The sequence below is a fragment of the Pinus tabuliformis genome, chromosome 3_2 (genome assembly GCF_031772625.1).
Source record: "Pinus tabuliformis cultivar Carrire ecotype Pingquan chromosome 3_2, CPIR1, whole genome shotgun sequence".
NCBI lineage: Eukaryota > Viridiplantae > Streptophyta > Pinopsida > Pinales > Pinaceae > Pinus > Pinus tabuliformis.
Genome location: NC_142302.1, coordinates 809,544,384 through 809,552,301, shown reverse-complemented (window position 1 = coordinate 809,552,301; position 7,918 = coordinate 809,544,384). Strand labels below are relative to the sequence as shown.

The window sequence follows — 7,918 nt, the reverse complement described above, 5'->3', positions numbered from 1 at the left end:
CTAAACAATTCTCCGATACTTGAGGCCAAAGAAAAAGCCATAAACGATTGTTCGTCGATTTCAGCTAAACAGTTCTCGGATACGTGAGGCCATAGAAAAAGCCAGTGGTCCCTGCAATAATTTCAACATGACTTTACCTAAACCGCTAACATGACTTTACCTAAACTCTGAATCTTTGCTTTTGGACATGACTTCCTCTAAGGATCAAGTTAGTTCCTGTTCCAGAGATCGGTTGTTGGCTCGACTGATGGCTGTGGTTGCCCATTTTCCGTTTCTGGTGGCCATGATGATTGCAGTTGTCGTTGCAGCAGACGATCCCCAGTCTGCACAGTTAGGCTATGGGTGCAGCGACGAAAAAACGTATTTATATGTTAGTGCCACAGCGTTTCAGGAAAATCAAGATGCTGTCTTTACATTCCTCCGCTTAAATATCTCCTCTAACGGCTTCGCTACTTCAACGCAAAACAAATTTGGAATAACGGATCCTTTGTACCGCCTCGAAGTGTGTCGAAAGTACTTAAGCGCCCACGAATGCTCAGAATGCGTAACGGCAGCGGAGACTCAAGCAAAGGTATACTGCCCCCGATCTAATGGTGGTCGGATTCATCTCGACGGTTGTTTACTTCGCTATGAAAATACTACTTTTACGGTCAGGATGTGGACCGTGGGGAGCAGCGATCAAATTTGAACACATCAGAGCCCTTCAAAGGGCCTCTGGCATGTCACAGAAGTAGGGTAAAAATTTTATTAGTCAAAAAAAATATTCAATTTTGCCATTTTAAAAAGAAATTGGAATGATATTATAAAACTTTTTAAGAAGGGCCGTTAAGTTGTGAAACGGTCTATTTTTTTTTTTAATTTCATTTTTTCTGAAGTCCAGGCTCTGAGATTTTCAATTTCCAACTGTCACTGCAGTGTGCAGTGTGGGTCTATCACGAATTACAATACTTAAATTTATAAATTTCTTTTCTCAATTGATGTTAAATACCGTTTCAGGAACCACAGTTTCCAAATTACTCCCATTTCAAAAACAAGAGTTTCCTTTTGAATTGCGTTGTCTAATTTGTGCATAAATCTTTCCATGATAGCTTCAAATGAAGTAAAACTAGATTCAAATGGAATAAAACTTTCCATGCTAGCTTTCCAGAAAGTCGGTGACACTCCAGATTTGTGATATTGACCACTTAGGGCTAGCCAGCGCAGAACGAAGAGGAAAACATTTCGGAAACAAAGGTATTTAAGTGAAACACATTAGGTTGTTCCTCTGTTGAATGGATGGATAAGGTAAGAGAGATCTGTACTTTCTTCATATTAATATGAAGAGGAATTGGAATATCTAATTTTTTTGGTTTTTATTTCAATGATTTGTTATTTGTAGGTGTTTTTGGATTAACATTTCTCTGTCGGTTTGTTTTTAATTTTTTAATTCCAGCGTTTAGGGCAGAGCATTGGGTGCAAATCACCTAGTGAATAGTAAGAATACTACCATAATTTCTTGATTCCAACGTCCACGGCAGAGCATTAGGTGCAAAGCGCCTACTGAATAGTAGGAATACTACTACATAGTCATATTTTTAAGGTACTGTATAGTGTATAGTGTGGTGTTTATCGATTTGATTTTTTTGTGAACAATAATTCATCTAATTGTTTTCAACATTGGTAAGGTTATTTGTTTGTTCATTTCTTGTTTTCAGCAACTTTGGCGAGTGTGTAGTGTGGAGAGTTTCCTGTACAAAGGTTCCGGTAAGCACTATTTTTCTAAAGCAAAATCATTCTAAGGTACCTTCCCAACTTCTCTAGACTTCCGCTCCTATTTTTCATGATTCCGCTCCCGTTGGTGCAGTTTGTTCAATGAGCAATTATCTCACCAGAAAGCTACATTTTTTTCAAATTCTGTCATTATTATTTTTATCTATTACTAATAAGAACAATTAAGGCTTAATAGATCTATGTTTGATAATGGTAAAAATCAGGACGACTTAATAGCTTTTCATTTATAAGTCTATGTGCTAAGCAATAGCAAGGTGTGGTTATACTATGTTTTAGAGTTTTTAATGGAGATTTGGTAAAACAATTTTTGTTGAATATGTTATTTCGATGATCCATAGTGTTATATCATGTTTTGGAATTTTTAATTAGAATTTAGCAAAATCATTTTTATTAGATTATATTTTTTTATTTATCAATATATAAATAGATTAAATATTATATATATGTGTGTGTTTGTGTGTATTTAGATTCAATAAAAAAAATCAAACCATGATTCTAATAAATTTCTGCCAAACAAATTTGATAGAAAATATCGTAAAACCCTGACCACATAGAATAGTTACACCCCTGACCACATAGAATAGCTATACTAGTGCTTCACAATTAATAGTTGTAAGTGTGAGATGTTACAATAGATTCAATTTTGACGATTTTACTTGTAAGGAATTGGAAGAACTGAGGTATTGAATTAAGCATTGTGCTAAATACTGATATAGTGAAGTTATAGAAGAAATTTTGGTATGCACAGGAGAAGCAATCTATCATAAACGTGTTACGAGCGAGAATGAAAGTTTGCCATACAACATTGTTGGAATTGGGGGAACTGTATTGAACAATGTACCACATACATACACACACACACACACACATATATATATATATATATATATATATATATATATATATATATATCTGGAGGTACTGAATTGAACAGTGTAACATATCCACATACATATATATATATATATATGGAGGTACTGAATTGAACAGTGTACCATATCCACATATATATATATATATATATATATATATATATATATATATATATATATATATATACATATACGGTGTGCTCAATGGAAAGATTCTAACATTAAGTAAAATTGTTAATCTTGCAAAGTCTCAAACAACATATAAGAAATGACATGTGAAGCATTGGAGAATTATTACATTTGAACTTGGAATCACTGTATAAAAGAAAAGTTCAATATATCAAAAATTGAAGCCTTTTAAACCCTGGCAATTGAAGATTTATAGAAGATCAAAAAGCATGCCTTGAGTTTAGATTAATTACCATATGCAACAATTATATATTCTATTGTAAATGCAGATCAATAGGTCTTCAAGCTATTCTTGTTGGAAGGGAAGTCTAGTGAGAGGAAACACGGATTCCTACTCCAAATAGATTAGTACAAGTTCCTTCTCTAGGTGAATTAGTACAAAGGCCAAGAAGTAATGATACAACAAGATAAATGTCAAACCACAAAATCAAAGGCATCAAGACATTACAAAATATGCATGATAGAAAGTAGTTGTAGTAAGGGAATTCCTGGCCCCCAAGAGTGGAACTATAAGTTGTTGAAATGAAACAGATAAAGAAGGGCAGAATTGTCGTTTGCACGAAGTCCAGATAACAGAGAAGGCAACAAACATGTTAAAAAGGGGCCATTCTTGATGTTGTAAGGCAAGGGAGAAGAGTTTCTTTTATCAAAGAAAAAAATGCTCTGATGTGGTAAGCATGTTTTTCTTAACTTTGTGAGTATTATCATAAAGTTTAGTTTAGTTTAGTTGCGTAACATTTAAGGAATAACTCTTCGGCTAAGGTGCTGAGTGTGGGTGAAGGTATTTATTCCACCAAAGATACTTAGTTAATCCCAGAAACTATTGGAAACATGTTTATCTGACCAAAATGGCCCAGTGACTCCCAAAAAATTGAAGAAATCTGGCTATCTGAGCAAAATGGCCCACAGATGGAAAACATGTCCTATTGAGGAAGTTGAATTGATGTAAAATATAACCATTCCTTAGAGCAACAAGGAGTTCCATCTCCCTAGATTCTTTATTCAAATGCCACATCTATTTTACTTATCGTTCCAAAACTACCAAAAGCACTCTTTCAGTGCAATGTAACATGTTTGTAATTACAAATCCCATTAACCATAATTTGATCATGCATCGAAAGAATTTCTTTTTACTATTTGGATAACATTGTATTTCTTACACATATGTTCTTCACTATAGCAACTTCCCATACCACATCAAATGACTCTTGGCACAGTGGAATTTGTGCTGTGAAATCTTATTGAGGCTCTTCTGCCCCATGTTTTCTTCCACTGCATGTTGAGATGTAAAGTTTTTCTTTCATCTCAAACTAACTTTTTTTGGATGTTATTACACCAATGTCTATTTAATATAATAGTAATTCAAGGAAAAAGACATAAAACATAACATTTGGCGGACATAAATGTTATGAACACAGTTGGCCTGTCACTTGTTAGTTACAATGCTTATGAATTGTATGATGAATACTAGACTTGCAGGTTGTGTTGAAAGGGGTTATTGTTCTTGATAAACTGAGGAATATCTTGCAGCTTGCAACATTGTAAAGACATCAACAACCAATAATATGTTGTCTTCGAACTCACAACATTAGTTCCAAACTATTACTGATTCACCATGTGTTAAAAAAAAAATTGAAAACAATTTACTGTTGTCAATTGAATTGATTCCTTTTTTTATGCTTTTCATTATAGAACTGTGACTTGAATGTGCGCCCTTCTTCGACCTTCTAAATAAAATTAAGACCTACCCTTCAAATTTGATCACTGGTGGGGAGTCCCACCTCTGCGACTCCACAAATGGCAGCGACCCATATACCTTCTTTCAGAGAGCCACTCTCCTATCCAGGAAACTCATAGAAAACGCTTCTGTAAATAACGGTTATGCGACTGGCTCCATTGATGGCTCCTTATATGGTCTCGCTCAGTGTTGGCCCACCCTTACCAATAGTAGCTGCCAACGATGCCTAGCAGAAGCTCAGAATCAATTACTCATCTGTGTTCCCAGTCGTGATTATGCGCTACTCAACTTACTCCTTTTTCACAGACAACCAAACTTACCGTATGAGTTTTATATATTTGCTTCCATTATTTGCTGGTGGATTCTGGTTCTCCTATAACACGTATGTTTGATTGCTTTGTTTTCATTTTATCCGCAGCATGGCCTAATTTAACACCATCTCCACGGAAATCGTCATCCAAAGTAGTGCCTATATTGTTAGGAAGCATTTGCGAAGCAGCTCTGGTTGCAGTGATGTGCTCGATACTCTTCTGTCGATATATTAGTCACCGAAAGGGCAGTGATAGAACGGGCGATTATATATCCTTTCATTGAAGCTGTTTCCGTCATAAATTCTTTGGAGTTTTTAATTTTGTCGTATTCGACAATCATTACAAAATTGTTTTTATCATGCTCCGCGCAGATGAGAATTTTGCTGCGAGGAAAATTTCGAGCGATTTCTCTTCGATTACGAAGTTATGAGAACAGCGACTGGGAACTTTGACAGAAACAATATGCTCGGCAAAGGAGGATTCAGTGAAGTTTATAAGGTATAATACCAAAAGCGGATTTTATGTTTTTGTCCAAATGTAAGCGATGTTTTCAGATTAATTCTAACGATTTAATCGATAAGCAGGAAAATCTTCCTGATGGTACGGATGTCGCGGTTAAAAAACTGAATGCAAGGCAGACTCCTGAAGCTGCGGCGGAGTTTTTGACAGAAGTGAAGCTCCTCACCAGCGTCTGTCACCGTAATCTTGTTCGTTTGCTCGGATGTTGCGGGCAAGGGCATGAACGCTTGCTGGTTACGAATTCATGTCAAATAACAGTCTCGACAAGCATTTATTCGGTTGGTTGCTTTGATCAATAGTGTGCATTTTTCCAAGATTCAGGTTGTTTTCAAATGCTTTTGATGGATGTGCACAGGAGGGATACGAAATGTTTTGAGTTGGGAAAATCGTTTAAAGATTATAGTGGGCACAGCACGAGGACTTGCATATCTACACGAGGATTCCGATGTTCGCATTATACACAGAGATATCAAATGTCCCAAGATACTTCTAGATGACAAATTTCATGCTAAAATAGAAGATTTCGGGTTGGCTAGATTCTTTCCAGAAGGCGAAACCCATGTTTCTACCAAAGTGGGAGGAACAATGTAAGTTGTTGAATCCGTTTATTCACTTATTAGCATTGTAAGTTCTGCAGTTCAGTTTTTGCTTATTCTTAAAAGATCTTCTCAGCGGTTAAATCCAGGCATTCATTTTAGGTTACAGAAATTTGTTATCACGCAGAGGTTACAGTGCGCCTGAGTATATTCTCCATCGTCAGTTAACGGAAAAAGCTGACGTTTATAGTTATGGGATTGTGGTTCTTGAGATCGTGTGTGGGAGAGAGTGTGTTGATAGAAGATTGGATACCTCTATGCAACTTCTTTTGGAGTGGGTGGGTATCCAATGTAGTAGAAAAGTTTGGTTTGATGATTATGATAAGAGGCTGATGGTGAACCATCACTTAATTCAAAAGAATGTAGTGATGATTTTGCGTATGGTGCAGGCTTGGAATCAATTTCAGCACCATCACGTTTTGGATATTGTTGACCCATCCCTGGAAGGGCGGTACCCGATAGAGCAGATATAAAAGGTGATAAGAATTGCGCTTCTCTGTACTCAAGGCTCATCGGCGCTTCGGCCAGCAATGTCAGAGGTTGTATCGATGTTAACCAACAATACAGAGCGTACCGTTCAGCCCACACAACCGACACTCGTTGGTGCGGATGGAGGAAGACCTACGAATTTCATTCCCGCATCAGAATCTGCAAACTCAGGTTTTGCAGCTACATTATTTCCTTGTTTGTACACGCAAGCATCCTCTTATATTTCGCGTAGTGTTATTGGCAACCATTAACGCGTTAGGCCGTATATTTCAATTTTGTACTGGCTTAAATTTAAGGGTTGGGATATATTGCCTGGTACATTAATGAATTGGGTTGGGATATATTGCCTGGTACATTAATGAATTGATAGTATTGTATGATATTTATAGTCCAGCACATTAATGAATTGATAGTATATACACATTAATGAATTGATAGTATTGTATGATATATATAGTCCAGCACATTAATGAATTGATAGTATATACACATTAATGAATTGATAGTATCGTATATATTGATAGCGAGTAAGAAGTAGGAACATGATATATATTTGCTTTACCTCTAATCACGAGTAACAATGTTTGAGGTGAAAAACAGAAGTTGGGAGTATTGTTTTTGAAAAGCCTTTGTTTTATGCCAAATGTGTATATACTTTACTTTTTCGATTTAAATTTAAAATTTCTTTATCTTTGCCAAAGAAGAATTTATTTTTAAGTATATATTTTTAATTATTATATTATTCAAAATATTGATCAATTTATATTTACAATTTTTTTTAATCATATAAAAGATTAAAAAGTAAATTCACAAAATATAATTATATTATAATTTTTAAAATGTCATAAGAAAATACATATATAGAGTGATATAATTTCAAGTACAATAAGAATAAAGATAAGAATTTATTTAATTTTATGTTATTAGTAATCTTAAGGTTATTAGAGTTCTAATAAAGAAGTAGGTACAATTTTATTTGATTTTAACTATTGTTTTAGGTTTATTAAATTAGATTTTATTTTTTTCAAAACAAATTTTGTTTTTATTGGTAAAGAAAGGTTTACATATTTCAAGACTTTTCTTCTTAAATCAATCAACCAAACTTATGAAATCGTTATATATGAAGTTTCAAACATGTTCAAAAAAATAAACAAATTCAAGATCAACTTTCTATTAAAACCTTCAAAATTATATTACCAACTGAGTTAATGTCCTGCGACATATATGGACAAGTACAACCATCCAGAATTCCTAAAAAATGGACAAAAAACCAAATATGTCAAGTCCTAGACTTCCACATAGCATGGTAAAATACAAAAATGTAGCAAAATATGAGGACCTCCCTCAGATGTCAATATCCCCTGGCCACTCTAATACACCCTTTGAAAAAACATAGTAATGAATCTTACTTTGCCCTTGAACGCACCATCCCTT

At 34.9% G+C, this 7,918-nt stretch overlaps 1 pseudogene; it reads left to right on the top strand.

Annotated features, from left to right (window-relative positions):
- Positions 1–247: 247 nt before the first annotated feature.
- LOC149183080 (cold-responsive protein kinase 1-like) lies at positions 248–6,735 on the top strand (annotated as a pseudogene).
- The last annotated feature ends 1,183 nt before the right edge of the window (positions 6,736–7,918 follow it).